Source organism: Equus przewalskii, chromosome 8, assembly GCF_037783145.1.
Source record: "Equus przewalskii isolate Varuska chromosome 8, EquPr2, whole genome shotgun sequence".
Classification (NCBI taxonomy): Eukaryota; Metazoa; Chordata; class Mammalia; order Perissodactyla; family Equidae; genus Equus; species Equus przewalskii.
Window position 1 is genome coordinate 81,586,845 of NC_091838.1, and position 18,913 is coordinate 81,605,757.

General features: G+C 44.5%; 1 protein-coding gene across 47 annotated transcripts in view; it reads right to left on the reverse strand.

Moving 5' to 3' along the window:
- PTK2 (protein tyrosine kinase 2) overlaps window positions 1-16,443 on the reverse strand; it is a 279,886-nt gene extending 263,443 nt beyond the window's left edge. For 12 of the 47 annotated variants that reach the window (XM_070631046.1, XM_070631082.1, XM_070631085.1 and 9 more), the window contains exon 1: window positions 16,257-16,415. The gene's annotated coding sequence lies outside the window, so the exon portion shown is untranslated. Of the gene's footprint in view, window positions 1-16,256 lie in introns of all 47 variants that reach the window. The other 35 variants (XM_070631050.1, XM_070631052.1, XM_070631044.1 and 32 more) reach the window with 10 other exon arrangements.
- Window positions 16,444-18,913: the final 2,470 nt, after the last annotated feature.

An 18,913-nucleotide genomic window follows, 5' to 3' on the forward strand; every position in this document is an offset into this window, starting at 1 on the left:
TCAAGGCAAATGAAAACAGGATTGAAACAAAAAAACAACCCACTAACTGGGAAAAAATATTTGCAAGTCATATATCTGACAAAGGCTTAATATCCTTAATATATAAAGAACTCTCGCAACTCAACCACAAAACATCAAACAACCCAATCAAAAAATGGGCTGGAGACATGAACAGACATTTCTCCAAAGAAGATATACTGATGGCCAATAGGCACATGAAAAGATGCTCATCATCGCTGATCATCAGGGAAATGCAAATCAAAACTACACTAAGATATCACCTTACACCCGTTAGAATAACAAAAATATCTAAAACTAATAGCAACAAATGTTGGAGAGGTTGCGGAGAAAAAGGAACCCTCATACACTGCTGGTGGGAATGCAAACTGGTGCAGCCACTATGGAAAACAGTATGGAGATTCCTCAAAAAACTAAAAATAGAACTACCATACGATCCAGCCATCCCACTACTGGGTATTTATCCAAAGAGCCTAAAGTCAGCAATCCCAAAAGTCCGGTGCACCCCAATGTTTATTGCAGCACTGTTTACAATAGCCAAGACGTGGAAGCAACCTAAGTGCCCATCAACAGACTAATGGATAAAGAAGATGTGGTACATATATACAATGGAATACTACTCAGCTGCAAAACAGAACAAAATCATTCCATTTGCAATAACATGGATGGAGCTTGAGAGAATTATGTTAAGTGAAATAAGCCAGCGAGAGAAAGATAATCTGTGTATGACTCCACTCATATGAGGAATTTAAAACTATGGACCAAGAACAGTTTAGTGGATACCAGGGGAAAGGTGGGGTGGGGGGTGGGCACAAAGGGTGAAGTGGTGCACCTACAACATGACTGACAAACATTAATGTACAATTGAAATTTCACAAGATTGTAACCTATCAATAACTCAATAAAAAAAAAATAACAATAAAAAAAAAAGAAAGAAAGACCTGCCTCTCTACACAAACCACAACACCCAGACACCTTCAATTACTAACACCTGAGACTTCAGGGGAGGGATAAAATTTAATTTCTGATTCATTCCTTAGTTTTGATAACATTCAAGTTAATGCAACTCTTTGTAAACAAACAAAACAAAAGTGATATAGATACCCAAAATAAGCACTAGACTAAAATGCTTTGGAATAATCACAAACTGAAAATGTTCTTTTTTGTCACTCAGTCCTTGAGAAAGTAAAATTAAACAGCTTAATTAACAAGTACCACTGAAAGGACAGCAGGTGCAGTCCCAGCACGCACCCTCGCCTGTCAGCCGAGCTAAACAAGCCGGCAGTGGAGGCAGTCCCCCGTCCTTCAGCTTCAGTTTGGGTGGAACAGAGTCCAAAAGCTGACCATGCACATTAACACCTCAACTGGAGCCAGCAAACAGCACAAGTGTTTCCAATGACAGAAATGAAATATAAGAAACTCTATTAACTAAAAAATTTAGTCTAATCTCTTAGACTAATCTTTTTTGCATAACCAAGGTATAAATTATGCATAGATGGAGTTTAAGTAGCTAGGTGCCCAGAAGTTTCTGAGTTAGGACCAAGATGTTGGCCAAATTGAACTACGATATAGGTCTATATAAGATAACAGTATTTCGAAGAACTGGTTTGATACAGAACATATTTTCCGACTACAATCCAATTTTAGAAATAAGTCACAACAAGGGACATCAAAAAAATTCATTCATTTGGAATTTATCACTTTAAAATAAATCATGAGTCATCAAAGGACTCAATGGAAATTAGAAAACATATCTAAATATTGAACATATCTGTTGACTGGAATAATAAATGCTTTATGAATACCACCACCACCTCATATCAAAATTTAGCCCTTGGGCAAAGAAAGATTCCTTAAATGAGACAAAAAAACACTAATCATGAAGGAAAAGACTGATAAAGTCAACAATATTAAAATTAAGAACTTTAGTTCCAAGATACCTCAAGAGTAAAAGACAAACCACAAACTGGAAGAAAATATTCACACCTTATAATGACAAAGGATTGTAATCCACACATAAAGAACAGCCATAAGTCAATAAAAAACAGAAAACTAGGCCAAGGACTTCACAGAGGAAAGAAGAGATATGGGCAATGTATTAAAGAGGCTCAACGCCATTAAGAAGGGAAATTCAATTTAAAGCCACAAGTAGATATTATTACACACTGCCAGAAGGGCAGAACTGAAAAAGTCAGACAAAATAAACTACTAGCAAGGATGTGGAGCAGGGGGGCCTTCTTCCTTACATTGGTGGGGATGTAAACTGGTGTGAGTACCTGGAAAGCAACCTGTCAGTAACTGGTCAAGCTGAAGACTAGCCAGCCCCAGTGCCCGGCAATCGCACTGCTGGACACATCCATGCACATGGGCAGCAGGAGACACGTGCAGCAGGGCTGCAACAGCACAAGACTGGAAACAATCCAAACGCCCCTCAGCTGTAGGCCTAGTCACAAAACAGTGCAAGTGAATGAACACTGGCAACATACCACACCTCAGATGAGTCCCAGAATCACAGTGTTGAGTGGAAAACAGCACATGACATAAAAACACAAATAGTGTGATTCCCTTAATATAAAGTTCAAACAGACAAAACCAACACAAAGATAAGAAATGATAAACACAATATTCACTCAGTGATCGCTGTTTTAAATGTTGGGGATACAGTAATGAACAGACAGACATTTTGCCCTCAGTTTACAACACAGCCCAGTGTAAAAGAAAATAAAAAAAGAGCCGGCCCTGGTGGCCTGGTGGTTAAAGTTCAGCATGCTCCACTTCTACTTCCGTTTCCAGGCGTGAAACCACACCGCTCGTCTGTCAGTAGCCATGCTGTGGCAGCAGCTCACGTAGAAGAACTAGAAGGACCTACAACTAGAATATGCAACTATGTACTGGGGCTTTGGGGAGGAAGAAAAAAGAAAGAGACAGACAGACAGAGGGAGAGAGAGAGCAAGACTGGCAACAGACGCTGGCTTAGGGGAAATCTTTCCCAGCAAAAAAGAAAGAAAAAGAAGTAAAATACAATCTCATTTGGCAAAAAGGGCTTGAAGAAGAAGGAGGTAGCAAAGGGGGCTAGGGGAGGATGGCTACAGAAGGCTTCATGACAGAGGCAGGGAGGGGAGTGATGGGGGCACACGTGGGCCTTCAGAGGGAACAGGATGCTCCACTGTTTGAGCTGAGCCGTAGGTGCACAGGTTTGCTTTATTCTTCTCTGCTACACTTGAGTGGCAACCTGCGACCCTGGCCATGTGGCCCCATCGCAGGTCATGTGGCCCCATTGCTTGTTTTTGTACAACCCATTAGCTAAGAATGGATTTTACGTTGCATACAGTTAAAGAAACAATTAAAAGAATAATAACATGGGACCACCCTGTGGCCCAGTGGTTAAGTTCGTGCACTCCGCCTCGGGGGCCCTCGGTTTCACCAGTCCAGATCCTGGGCGCGGACCTAACATGGCTCATCTAGGCCATGATGAAGAAGCGTCCCACATAGCAGAAGTAGAAAGAGCTACCACCAGAATATACAACTATGTACTGGGGGTCTTTGGGGAGAAGAAGGAGGAAAAAAAAGGAGTGGCTACAGATGTTAGCTCAGAGCCAATCAAAAAAAAAAAAAGAATACAACATTTATTTGCACTTGAAATTACATGAAATTCACATTTCAGGTTCCAGAAATAAAGCTTTATTGGAACACAGACAACTCATTCCTTTACATATGGTCCATGGCTGCTTTCGTGCTACAACGGCAGGGCTGAGTACTTGTGACAGAGGCCATGTGTGGACCGCAGAGCCTAAAACATTTACTGCCTGGGCCTTCACAGAGAAAGTTTGCCAGCCCTTGAGCTAGAGCCTCACGGGGGACTTGGGTGACCTTCCTCCAGGTGCTCAGAGCACTCTTCATCCATACCTTACACACATCTCGTACATTTTCCTTTTTATCTCTTCAGCGCTTAATAAAATCGTCTTTTGAAAAAGACTAATATTAAGCATATTTCTCTGATGAACCTTGATGTATTAAAGCTCCATGTTTCTCCATCTTAATGACTCAAAAAAGTAGACAGGTATTGCTATCAGGAGCATTAAACCAATACAGCAAAGTAAAGCAAGCTACCGTTGATTTTGACTCAAGTACAAGAAAAAGAGACAGACAGAAAGAGACAGACAGACAGACGGAAGGGAGGAAGGGAAAGAAAGAACCTTTCTGCTATGGGTTCCAAGTCTGTGGGGAGACTCCATGGCTTTGCTTAACTACTGGATGCCTTGCGGCATCAAGAACTCACCACATGGCCTTGGAAAAGCCACAGAGCTACAGATCCCTTCCCCACCTTCCTAAAGAAATGTGCCATGAATTCTTATACCACTTTTTAGCAGGGGCCACAATATCTGTCCCATGTTAACATATATGTCCCCAAAGCAAGAGCATTCACATCTGCTAGATATAATCCAGCATCCCTGAATAGAGTTAACAATATTAATTAATGATAATTTCTTGAAGGTAGTGATAAATACATAGGGGGTTCCTTAAAACACTGTTTTTGCATATGTCTGAAAACTCCCACAAAGTTTTAAAACAAAGTTGAAGATTCATATTTTAACTTCAATGATTACATATAATATCCATGTAATAGAAAATGTGACACAAAATTCCCATTTATGCATCTTTCAAAATGCTTAGTACAAAATAGTTTCCCATCATCCTTACTACTGGCAACTAAAAAAAAAAAAAGATGATTTTAAAAAATCTACATGAAGACACAGCACTGCACTTTCTGATCCTAAGAGAAAGGAAGAGGCGGGCATCAACGAACTGAGAAAGTGAAAGGACACTCATCCAGAGGGAAATAAGTTCTATTTCCCTAAAGTCCTCTGAGTCTTTGGCAGCCCCCAATACAAACACCTACTTCTCTCATTTTAATGTGTAAGAAAGGCTTAATAACTTCTATACTTGTCCACGTGCCAGACAGACTTTCCAAAGTAGTATGGTGAAGTACTCCCACACGAGAAGGCTGGTCATCATGGTCCCAGCCCTTTACTTTATGGACGGATGGGAGGGAGGGAGGGAGCCAGCAAGCATGTGCCTTGATTCTCTCCACGTGTAAAGCAGTAAATGAAGGAAATATCCCATTCCCTTTGAGCTACGATTTTACAAACTGAGCAAAGATGCAAGGAAGATCGAGAACTGTGAAAACTGGCAAACTTTTAATGTAAATGTTTACTTGTAATAATTACTATCTTTTGTGAAACACTTCCTAAGGCCAGGCACTAGTGAACATCAGAACTTCACACATCATGTATGATTTAATTCTCTCATCAGCCTACGGTTCCATTATTTGGCCGATTTAACTGGCAAGGAAACAGAGATTCGAGAAGTTAACAAACTAGCCCAAGATCACAAAGTCAGATTCTGACCCCAAGGCCATACCCTTAAGCACTGTACTCCCCAAGTTATTCAACTTCCACACTAAGGCAATGCCATCTTACGACCCATACTGTGAAAGCCAATGCCTTGCTACTCAGAGTGGGGTCCATGGACTGGCATCACCTGTGAGCCAGCTAAAAATGCAAGATTTGATGCCCACACTAGACAGGCTGAATCAGAACCTAAAATTTAACAAGATCCAGGGTGACGTATGTACACATTAAAGTGTGAGAAGCCCTGTACAGACACGCACACACTACATTTTGAGGTAGTTTATCCAGTTCAAATACATACTCTGGTAGAGTTAAACTGAGCTTTCATCTCTTCTGTTTGCTCTCTGATCCCACAACGAAGCTAGACGAGTGCTGGCATGCTACTCCCCAGGCGGCCATGAAGAGGGTTGAAATGACCAACCCATGTCTGGCCCTGACCCTTCCCCTACATCAACCCTCAGTCCCTTGTCATCCTCACCTCTCTGACAGAGCCTAAGCGGCCACGGCCCCCTTACTGACGCAGCTGAACCTCCTCCCTGGACTAAGAGACAACAGGCAGTGGCTGCAGTCACCATGCCCTGAGTCCTTGAAACGTGCCCAGGAACTGCCAGGCCATCTATGGCATGGCAAGTTGGCAGAAGGGGCAGGTGGGGCTGCTTCGGCATGTCCTACGATCCTGACTGTGAACCTATCCTCCAAAGACTGGCAGGCTGTGAGCTACCAAGAGAGGTTCTCACACATCCCTAATAATAACACTCTTACAAATTAACAGGAAACACTGAGTCAATGGACAGAATATCCTGAATTTTAGGTTTTCCTTTCATGATATTTTCTTAAATCTGTGGTTTCTGGCACCTCTCTTGGTACTCGAATCTAATTTAAGGTGCAGTAAACCCATCTCTGCACATTCCCACCAACATGGAGCTTGCAGGTGCTCTTCCACCTAGAGCCGCTCCCCTCCCTTCCCCATCCTCCACTCTGCAGCAGCCTAATTCCCACTGATCCCGCCCAGGGGTGGGGCAGCCCTCCTGCAAGCCCCTGCAGCGCCCAGCCGCTTCCCAAAGCACTCCTCACAGGGCACTGCAACCGCCTGTCTGTCAGACCGTGACCCCCTAAGGGCACGAATTCAAATCAGCACATAATGTTTTCACTAAATCTCAGTTAAACCGGCAGATATTTGTAAGTTAAATCTCAGTACTTAGTGGTTTTCTACTCAGTGCACCACAGCTTCCCATTCCCCACCCACGCCAGTCTGAGAACCCACACTGTCCCCCATGAAAGGCTTCACAATAAGCCTATTACAGGGCCTCAAGCATCTGTGGAGCTGTGGGCAGATTCCAGGAAAAGTCAAACTTTAAGCAGCAATGATACCTGTATTAGTGGTTCTCCAATGCTGACCCATGTCCCACTGCAAGTCCCCAGTGAGGGTCTCAGAGTCTGGCCAGTGCTGTCCAATAGAACTTTCTGTGATGATGAAAAATGTTCTATGTCTGCACTGTCCAATGTGATAGCCACTCGCCACAGGTGAGCACTGAGCACCTGAAATGGGACTAGTGCGAGTGCGGAACAGAACTTTCAACTTCATTTAATTTTAATTTAAACAGCCACATGTGGCCTGGGGCTACTATAGGAGACAGCAGGTCCAAGTCTAGACTCTAGACACTGGAGTGAAATCAAAAAGAATTTTCCTTGGTTCCTTAACTGCAGGCTATGTTATTTGGTCCAACCCTCCCCCTGAAAAAGACTAAGAAAGATGGGTAGAATACTTTAAAAATCTTAAAAGCAACCAGAAACTGACAATAAGGAAATACCAGGCCAAAATTAAAGTGAAATCAGGAATCCAAAGAGAGAAATAAGCAGAGAAACAACCTTTTCCCTGAAGTCATCTGCCAAGTCTGAAATTTCCAACTTCCCTTTTCACAACCGGGCAGGGAAGAGGGACAGGAATCAAAGCTGAGTCCCAGTGTCAACCCTACCTAAATACGGAGCCCAGAGGCTACACAGCTCGGGACGAGGATACACCAGAAGCGAACCACCTCACTGGCAGAATTACAGCTGAGTGGTCCAAAAAACCTCAAGCCTTGAACTTGGTTTAAGGGAACCCCAGACTGGCTGAAGCGAAAGCACTCTCTGGAGGGAGCTACCTACCTTCATTCCAGGCCTCTGCAAGGCATTTGGATCCATACCCCAAACCATAAACAAAAACGATCTCAAAATGAATCAGAGACCTAAATGTAAAACCTAAAACTATAAAACTTCTGGAAGGGGAAAAAATAAACGGGAGAAAACCTTTGTGACCTAGGATCAGCAAAGATTTCTTAAATATGACAGCAAGGAAGCACAATCCATATAACAACAAGTTGATAAATGGGACATCAAAATTTGTCACTTCCGTTCTTCAAGACACTGTTAAGACAATCAAAAAACAAGCCAGAGCACGGGAGAAAGCACAACATGTATCTGATAAAGGACTTGTGTCCAGGATATATAAAGAACTCACCAATAAGAAAAAAAAATTTTAAATAGGCAAAAGATATGAATACCAAAGAAGATACATGGATGGCAAACAAGCATATAAAAAGATACTTAACATTATTAGGCATTTGGGAAAAGAAATTTAAAAGCACAATGAAATACCATTACACATCTATTAGAATGGGTAAAATTTAAACCATACTAAGTGTTGCCCCAAGGATACAGAGCAACTGGAACTCGCAGACACTGCTGGTGGGAATGTAAAATGGTAGAGCCGCTCTACAACACAGTTTGGCACTTTCTTAAAAAGCTAAACATACGCCTACCATATGTCCCAGCCATTACAGTCCTCGACCCAGCCATTGCCAGAAGAAACGAAAGCCTACATCCTCACAAAAACTCGTACAAAAATATTCATAGACTTTATTTGTAATAACCCAAAACTAGAAACAATTCTCCACACATTGATCAATACATTCAATGTCATCCTAAACAACATCTGTAGGAATTATTTTGGAAGTTGACAAGTGATTCTAAAACGTGTGTGGATCTGCAAAGGGTCAAGGATAGCCAAGGTACGCTTGCAGGAGAACCAAGTGGAAAGAGTTCCACAGTGAGATAAGACTTACTAAAAGCTACAATAATTTAAGCAGATTAATACCAGTGGAAGTGAACAGAGGGCAAAAACAGACACACACACTCCTGGACCTTTCATTTCCAACAGAGGCGGCACTGCAGAGCACGGGGAAAAGATGTTCTTTTCAACAAATGGTGTTGAGACAACTAGGCGTCCACATGTTAATGAAATTGGATCCCTTCTTCACACTATACACCAAAACCAATTCCAAGAGAATTATAAAGTTAAAGGTGAAAGGCAAAACTATCAAACATTTAGAAAATAACAGAGGAATTGAATTTGTTCATGACCTCAGGGTAGAGCGACACAAACAGCACCAACTACAAAGGAAAAGACTGATAAGCTGTACTACATTAAACTTAAGAACTTCTGTTCATCAAAAAAATCACGAGTCAATGAAACCGCATATGAGAAACTGGTGAGAGACAGTAGTAAAGCACATAACCAACAAAGTACTTGTGTTCTGAATATACAAAGAAGTCCACCAATCAATTTTTAAAAACCAGATAGAACAATATGTGCACTTGGTAAAACAGTGAATCCAACTGGCCAATAAAACGTATAAAAACAAGTGAAATCTCATTATAACCAGGAAAAGGCTATTTAAAACCACAAGGTGGTAATACTATGGAAACCACCAGAAGGAGCGGGGAGGGGAGACCAATACAAGACCAGAGTGAAGAGTGGTCAACGGCTGGAGCCTAATGGTGTAGTGAGGAGTGACCGGAGAAGCACTCAGCGACATTTCCTGAGAAGCCACTCTGGGCAGGCGCTCTGAAGCACGTTCAATGGGGGCCTCAGTCTGTAACTGACTGTAAACTCTAACTTTAATCTCACTTGACCAGTTTTAAGGAGAAAGAAATTGTTCCAGAGATTGCTCTCCCATCCGCCCATCTCTATTACTTTCACCTTGAGAGAGCTGCACAGTTGACCAGGGTGGGCATTCACGTGGACACATCCTTCTCGCTGTTTTTGAGACGTTACACTTAATTCCGTCTGTCTATAACCTAATTCTTCCGCTCTACCTTGGTAACAACTTTCACATATTTGAAGACCCCTTGCACGAAGCCCTCACAACAAAGCCATTTACTTTAGTCTTTGGAAGTGACTCCCTTCAGGACCTCGGCAGGAGCAAAGACTCTTCTTCAATCATTAAATTACTGACTGCCCATCTCCTATAGTAGCATGAGGAAGGTGTGGGGGGCCTAAGATACGTAAGGAATAATAAAGAATCCTTGTCCCCGAGCTTAATATATTCTATTTGCCAAGAGGTGCGTCTAATTCTGCGTAAGACATAATAGGTATAAGGTTCACCACTAATCCCATCTTTGTACTCTAACTTTTATTTAGCCTTTTTCTTAGGAAAAAAGGAAAGGACAAAAGGCACAACAAAATGTACTAAATTTACATAGGAATTTAGTAGTAGGCATAGAATCAATGCACGCAACACTGCTTCATTAGCCACCTCAAGACTTGGCAATCACCCTGACTCTCATATAAGCTAGCCAATTTTTCAGCACCAAAATAAAACCACCAGGGAATGCGTGCCTTAAGCACTCACATGTACACACTCTTCTGTTATTTATCAAAAGCCACAAGTCCAGGAGCCATATAAACTGCTATTTCAACATAACATTGCTCATTTAAAATCCAAACCAGGATTCAACAGAATTAAGTGGTCTCAACTCAAAAGTAGTTAGTCGTGAGGTCTTCCCAAGACTCTAAAAATCCTGAAAAACATATTTAAGAGTCCTGAAATGAGGGCAATCTCATTAGCAAATCTAAGTAGTCAAGAAGAGACCATACACATACTTCTGCCCTTTAGGATTGATTTCTGCCTGCTACGACTTACATTTCCTTTAAAACACTCTAAAGCAGTGGCTCACAAACATTAGCAGGCATCAAAAGCTCCTGGACAGCATGTTAACACAGACTGCTGGCCCCACCCCCAGAGTCTGATTCAGTAGGTCGGAGGTGGGGTGAGCATTCACCTTCGTAACCAGTTCTGGGTGATTCTGCCCTGCTGTCCTGCGACTATTCTGAGACCCACAGCACACAACTGGAGCTTACTGGACTCTGGGTGTGGGTGTGGGTGTGGGGGGGTGTGTATGTGTTTCCCCTTAAAAGGGGAGCTTGCTGAGGAAGAGCAAACTGTCCTTTTTTACCCAAACGTTGCCTTTTCTTATAGAGTGAAGGTAAAAACCTGCCACTCTCAAAATGCTTTATCTGAATGGCAGCATAGCACGTCAAAGGAAAGGTGGCATACTGTATAAGTGGCACTGCAGTATTAGGAAGATGTGTTTTTAAAAACGGTTTCAGAGCATAATATAAAACTTTTGTAAAGCACCCAATGAATCCAGCTGATTAGTAAAAGATACAGTAGAGCTCCTGGACCAGGAATCAGGATCTTTTATAAATCCCACTCATTCTCTGTCACCTGAGCAATTTTCTGTCTTCAGAACTTAGGATAAGTCCTGATGAACACAAGATTGAGATCTAGAAAAAAGAACACTTCAATACTGTAAAGGGCAGGGCAGAATCTTTTTTCTGGCCCAAGTCTGACAATACCAGTAATCTAAAATAAAGCAAACAAAAGTAAAAACAAAGATAATCCAAGTTCTTCCCTGGTCTCAAGTCCTCTGCGATCTTGAAGTAAGGTTCTTTCATAAGGCAAAGAAAACAGCAGACAGCTGACTGATGCTCCAATAGTTAACATGCCTGGTTCCTCCACTCAATAAATATTTATTGTGGCAGACGCCGGGGGCGCAATAGCGTGTAAAACAGTTTCTGCCCTCATGGTGCTTAAATTCTCACGAGAAGACACACAACCTACTAAAAATCTATCGCGTATAAAACCATTCGAGCTCTTTCTTCAGTCCAGCAAAGCCAAAGGTATAGTGCTTCGGTCACAAGCAGACACGACAGGCACCTAAGTTGACAGCAGAATCCAAACTGCCAGACGGCAGGACTTCTAAGATCAACTGTGGAGGCAGAAGGGAGATCCTAGACACAGCCCACAGACACGGCTGTGTAGGTTCTTCTAAGCCTTGGTTTTGGTCCACTGGCCCCAAATAAAGAAGAGAATATGTCAACTCTTAAAAGCAGGACGGAAAATTCTAAATTGCTGACAATGAGCACATTCATTTCAGAGACATTTATAGAAGAGCAATGTGTTAGAGATTATAAATACTAGGATTACAAGGGGCTTACACCTGTGTCAGAAATGTGTAATTTGTTTTTCCCTTACGATACTCCTTGCTTCCTACAAAAACATATTCATAAGCAACATCAACCCCAGAAAAAAGTCACCAATGAAAAAACTCCACAAATGTAGAGGTTACTAAAGAACATCCTTGACAAACAAAGAGCATCGATCACTGTGCCACACATTATACATTTTTACTTAACTAATTCTAAATTAATTTAAAATAAACAATTTTGGTATATTCATTAAAATGTTTACCTACACTATGTTGGCCAGATCGGAACTTCATGATCTGAAAGTGTCAGATTCAAACAGAAAACAGGATTATTTAAATTTTCCCAGACACTGTAATTTACATGTACATGATCTTTACTCCCACTCCAGAAGACCGGGTTAAGACTTTAAAGATTGCTGTTTCTCCAGCCACAGAGGCAGCACGCTGTTAGGAGCTCACAATCCTAACAGAGTCCCTCAGGCCTGGCCAACCAGCAGCCACCACTTGTGGGCGGAGAGACCCAGGGAAAGCTACTCTAACTGCAAACTCCCAGTGTTTCATCTGTAAAATGAGGATATAAATAGGACTACAACTCAACAGTTCTCGTGAAGAATAAAGGAGAGAAAGCATTGGAGCACTCGGCTCAGGCCTGGCTAACACATGGTGTTTAGCAAATTAACTTACAGAACACAGCCTCTCCCAGATGTAATTCATCTGTAAAAAGATTATAATACCTACCAACAACATGTGGCACCCACCCAGGTACCCAGTAATGTCACTCTTCTTCCCCTATCATTGGATAATATTCAAACGTATAACTTTACCCACTTTTCTTATTCTGAAAAATGAGTCTTCGGTAAATGGTAATGTACGTCAATAAGATATGGATGGGATTATTTTAATTAAATACAAAGTTTGTAAGGAAACACCTTCATGTTTTTAAAAATAGGAAAACTGTGGTGATGCCACTAATGTTTTTCTCTGAGGATTCCAACTGCTGAAGAGCAGGAATAGTGCCACTCAGACAAAAACATCTATTTCCTACTTTTGTCTATAAACCGTTTTGTTTAGGAAAATCAGACTATAATTAATTGCATTTGCTAAGAAATTCATTTAACCCAAAAGTTGAACTATATATGCTTATCTGGATTTTACTTCCATCATAGAGCCCAGCAAAAAAAAATACAATTGTTACAGATAGGAACAGAGGGGTTCCTCTGCTGCTTTAGAATCAGAAACACATTTATGCAGCTCTAAATGGGACGATCTGGCACACTTCCTAGAAATTAATGCCAGAATTTGGTAGATATAAATTTCATTTCTCTTGTACTAGGTTGCCTTTTGGTAGTCACAAAACGGGGGTAAAAAAAAACGCTGCTAAATGTTGGTATAGAGAAAAAGCAATAAAGGGCTCAAATAATTGACTACTACACACTGTTTAGAGAAGTAAAAAAATAATTTCTCAATCTATCGTGGTGAGAGAGGGAAACAAAGGTGCGCCTAAATCTGAGTTGGGACTGCTCTCCACCCTTCTCCATTCCAAGGACGCTTCCAAGGACTCATAAGCAGCTTAATATTTGAATGCTGCTCTGCATTCATAACCTTCCTGGAGTTCACTACTATTCACTCAAATAAGGTCACTTACTTTGCCCCAATGTTTTTAATTTGCATTTTAAATAATTTATACAGGCATCAGTAAAAAAATTCTCAAAGATCCCCCACAGCAATTTTTTGCTAATTATTTAAGGTCTTTCAGTAAGGGGAAACAGTGATGAAAATATGTTCTTAAACTAGAGCTTTAAGGCAAAATAAAGTTCTACAAAAACTAAACTTTTCTGATTTAGAAGCAAAAAAAAATGCATTTCACAAGTATGATAAAAATAACAGAACTTTTAATGCCATTGAAATTTAAAACAAGATTTATTCTACGTGAAAACTTGTCTAAATTGAAAATGTTTAATTTCAAAAGTTAAAGACTCACATACTGTATTAACACTTCACATCACATCTTTTGTTACCCTTAAGACAATTTTTAATTGTTTTCTCAAAATTAAGACACCTTAAAAGACAGGAAAAAACGTTTCCATAAAATCTTGAGAGACGTGAACTAGGGTTCTACTTCTCTGACTCAAAATAACATCCAAAGACAGGACGGCAATTTTCAAAATTATTTTTTACTACATTATAGTATATATATCTATACAACATAATTTCTTCTGTGGGAGCTAATCAACATTTTTTTAAATAAGGGCCAGCTTTAACAACACTATTTTGTTATTTAGATAATTTCTTCAACTTCTTAGCAAGAAAAGTTATCTGACCAGCTGAAGAAGCCAGTTTTGAGAATTGGGACATGAAGTTCTGTAATTCCCACAATGGCATGGAGTGTTACAGAAACAGTTTTAGTGAGAAACGTCTTAATGATCCTCACTGCCACTCCTAACTTCTGCTTTCCGCAGACACTTCATCACTGCTGCATTCATGGAAATTCACTCCTAATCTAACACTTATTATTCACTTTCACTGGACTGCCGGCCTCAAAAGAGGCAAAAGCCACATCTCCTCTAGGAGTCTGCCCCAGTATTCTTTGTCCAAAACCAAAACACTAAGCTTTGGATTCACTTTCTTTGTTTATCCCAGGACATGCTTCGTGACCCATCACCTCTGAGTGACGTACAGGTCCTTCCATCCAGTGCCTATATTTAAGTCTTACAGGATTGTGGGCTCCTTTAAAAAGGAACATGTGTTTTAAATAATCTTTTCTGGTGTTCCTTATTAAATTGGGTTATTTGATAAGGACCTGAAAGAAATTCTTTCCGGGAGAATTTATAATATTTGATCTTGCCATTTCTGCAACATTTAGGTCACGGAAGTGTTCAAGAGACTAACAGTAGGCTCAGCTAGTTCTTCCCCTTCAGGGAGAGCCACAAACATAAAACACACTCATAAAGATGCCGAAACACAAACTTCCTTTAAAAGTTTCATATGTTTAAATACTGCAGGGTTTTAAAACTTAACTCTGCAGTACAACTGCATCAAAATATTATCTGCGTTGTACCTCAACAAAAATAAGTTGAATGCAAATATATTACGTATCTTTAATCACTGCATCCACATACCGCCCTCCCCCTTTTCAGAGGTTTTCAAAGATGGGACAACTGACCAGGGTGCTCAGCTGTGTCCTTTCGAAAAGGAGACTATTTTCACTACTCGTTTTACCATTATAATATTAAGGGTGAGGCTTTGGTACCTCATTTCAAGTAGTAACGGCCTATTTTTCTAACCATAAAAACATTTACATTCTAAGTAAAAATCGCAATGACGGTCGTTTTAAATGCAGATCCCCAAACTTTTACATCGCCTTCAGCTTGACCGTATCTCAACTAGTTCCCATAATTACTACAATATTACTATTATCTTAGTCTCACAGCCCAAACCCCAGCTGCAGGCTAACTCTACAAGAATGAGACACTATTGAAATAGCTTTAAAAAAAAAAAAACCTTTACCCTTATTGCATTAAGCTACAAAATCCTGCAATTAAATAAAACCAAGTAACGACACACACCCCTACACACACACACACACACACACACCCCTACACACACACACACACCCCTTCCTTCTCCGCCTCCCCCTCCTGCTGAGAAAGAATGGGGTGCTAGGACAGGAACCGAGAGAGAAAGCAAGGAGTTCTCCCACCCAACACGGCGGGCGGGTGGGCGGGCGCAGCGGAGTTGGGGGCTGGGGCGAGAAGAGGAATAAACTTGGGAAGCACAATGAATCAAACCAGGGCTCCAGGGCTATCGCCGACAAAACCACAGGCGACAGAAAACTTGGATCGCCGGCAGCGGGGGATGGAGCCGACCCCCGCCGGCGCAGACGCGGGTTCGAGGCGCACCCGCCCGCGGGCCCTCGGCGCCCACCCTTCCCTGCCCGCGGCCCCGAGTCCTCACCCCGTGTCCGGCCGATCCCCTCCGGCGTCCCCGCGGATTTCCCTCTTCCTCTCGCTCCCCTTTTGTTTTGGAGGCACTCGACCCGCCCCGGCCTCCCCAAGCCGCCCGGCCTCCCCGCGCGCTCCGACCTCGAGCCCCTCGGACTCTCCGAGCCCCCTCGAACCCCTCGGCCTCTCCATCTTCCCCGAGCCCCCAGCCTCGGAGCCCCCCGGTCTCGCGCGTCCCCCAGGTCCCCCCGCTTCCCCGAGCCCAGCCGCCCCGAGCCCCCCGACTCCCCACAGCCCCCAGCCTCCCCAGACCCCCGAGCCGCCCGGCCTCCCCACGCCCCCCGGCCTCCGCGAGCCCCCGGCCTCCCCGCGCCCCGCTCCGGCTTCCCCACATCCGCAGGCTCCCGGAGCCGCGGCCGGCGCGGGAGGGGCCGGTCTCCGCCGCATCCGCCGCCGGGACTGGCTGCTCCGGCCCCGCTCGGCCCTCCGCCCTGGCCGCGGCCCTGCCAACCACCATCTCCGGCAGTCGGCCGGCCCGCCCGCGCCCCGTCCCCGGCCCCGGCCCCGCACTCACCCGGACCGCGCCGGCCGCGGGGAGGCGAATGCAGACGACGACCGGGCGGCGCCGCGGGCGCACGGGCCGCGCTCCCTCCCACGCCTCACGCCGCGGGCGCACAGCGGTCCCGGCCCGGCGGCGGCGGCGGCGGCGGGCTCGCGCCCTCGGGGCCGTGCTGCGTCGGCGCGGGCCGCGCGTGCGCGACGGCCGCCTGAGGCGCGCGCCCCGCCTCCGCTGCGCGCTCCCGGCCGCGTCCCCGTGCCGAGCTTCCGCCTCCCGGGAGCACCGAGCATGCGCGCCGCGGCCCGCGCAGGCCCAGCACGCCGTCGGGCTCCGCTCCCGAGATCGCTTCGGGGCCACCGCGCCGGGGTTTCGGGGCGGCCGGGGGCTGCGCGCGGGCGTGGCTGCCGCGGCCCCGGGGAAGCCCTGACCCGGGCGGGAGGGGACGCCGCACGGAGCCGACGCCCTGGGGGCCCTCGCGGCGGCACTCTGGGCCGGCGGGGTTGCGCGGACGTCGGGGAAGCCTTCCTTTCCCGGGCCCCCTGCCCCGGGCGCGGCCCCTCTGCGGGAGGACCTCCCTGTCCGCCTCCCTGCAGCCCGGCCCCCGAGTCGGAACCACAGCTGTCCGGCCGCCGCTGTGGGCCCAGCCCGGCCCTTATCCTCTCCAGGCTTCACGCCCACCCTGATCAGTTAGGTGCCCTTTGCAGAGAGGGAAACTGAGGCTTGGGTATTTGTTTAGTGGCATCCTAGCTAACGCTGAGCCGTACCAAGGTTTGCTCTCGGAAGATGGTCTAAAAGTGGCTTTAGAAGTCGACTAGGGCTAGACAGATTATCCACGTGAGCGCCAGTGGGGCACTGATCTGGGGCCGTTACCCCCCAAGTCACTGATCCCCTAGGTCTTGAGGCTTGAGAAAGGGGAGGCGGACCCCTGGGGACCTAGGAATCACCAAGCAGAGGGCGGCTGAGATGAGAGCCAGTTTAGGGGAAGAGATGACTGGTGATGACTGCAGCATGAGGGGTAAGGGTGGCCTGGAGGAGGTAAAAAATGCAGATGGCAAGGGCCTCTGGAGTCGTGCTTAGGTACCTGGCGTTCATTCTTTAGGCAGCAGGGAGCCTGTGGAAGGTTTTAAGCAGGAAGTGGTATCTGATTTGTGTCCTTTAAAAAAAAAAAATCACAGTTAACCTTGCGGTAGGAAATGAAACCAGAAGCAGAGCAACTTTAATTTTTATGATGTCACTTTGATCCTCACCACAAGCTAAGAGGCAGGATAGGCAGGTACTGTTTTTGAAAAGTGAACTCCCTGGAGCTCGGGCAGGTGACTTGCCATTCTGTTCTCAGGAGCTATAATTTGGCTCTCATTATAACAGAATCAGGTAAAATAAAATGCTTTTGCTTAGCAAGAGTTTCACCATATTTAAATGTCTTCTTTTTTGTTCTTCTGTAATGAAATGTATTACAGTGGTTTGGTTTTTTTAACTACATTTAGGATTGTAAGGAATCTGTGTCTTTTAATGTCAGCCCCAGGGCCTTGCACTGGCTGTTTGCTCTATCTGGAACTCTCTCCCTTTGCTTAGACCTTCTTACTCCTCAGGCTTAAACGTCACCTCGTTAGCTGTCAGCTGACCACTCTGTATATAATAGGAACCTCCCACCACCCTCCATCCTTTCACAAGCACTCCCCACCCCTTATTCTGCTCTGTTGTTCTCCAAAACACCTATTGTTCACCCAGCCCTACACTATGTACTTGTTTATTTCTTGACTGTTTGCTCCCTCCACTAGAATATTGTAGTCATTAGAGTAGGGACTTTGTTTGGTACACTTCTGGATCGCTGGCACATAATAAAACACTTGTTGAGTGAGTGAATGAAGCTTTGGGTGACGCAAAGTAAGAAATTATTATTAAAAGGAAAAGAAGGGAATGGGAGGCAGGGGAGGGGAGGGAAGGGACAAAAGGGATTATATTAAAGATGTCTTTGGGGGAGGGGGTTGTGCTTAGTGTGGCAGACTAAAAATGGCCGCCAACTCTTCAGCACTCCTCCCAACAAGACATGGAGTCTAGTTTTTCACCTCTTGAATTTGGACCCATCTTGTAAGTCGCTTTGACCAATATAATGCGTCCCAAGTGATGTTGTTTGATTTCTGAGCAGAGGTCTCAACAGGCCATGAGGCTTTCTTTTCACCCTCTTAAACAAGCTGAGCTAGGCTGGTGAGTGGCCCCTGAGGCCCCCTGGCTATCAAGCTGCCAACACCAGACATGTGAGTGAGGCTGCTCTGGACCGCCCAGCCCAGTCAAGCGTTCAGCCAGCTGCAGCCACGTGAGACCCAGAGAGAGCAGCAGAATTTTGTCCAGCTGCGCCCAGCCCAAACTGCCCAACCAGAGAATCATGAGCAAATAAAAACATGTGGTTTTAAGCCTCTGTGTTTTGGAGTAATCTGTTACACAGCCGTAGATAACTGATACATTCCATTTCCTCGACTCCCCCATGATACATTTGAAGTTGATGTTCTTGAAAGGCAGCTTTGATGATAATCAAAATCTTCTGCTGAATTAAGAAAAATAGGGAAAGGGCAGGAGGAAGAAGTGACACAGAGAAGGGCAGATACAAACAGGAGAAAAGGTAGACCAACCTAGGAAATGGTGAGGACCAGGTTGTGTAACAGACCCTCCTGGTC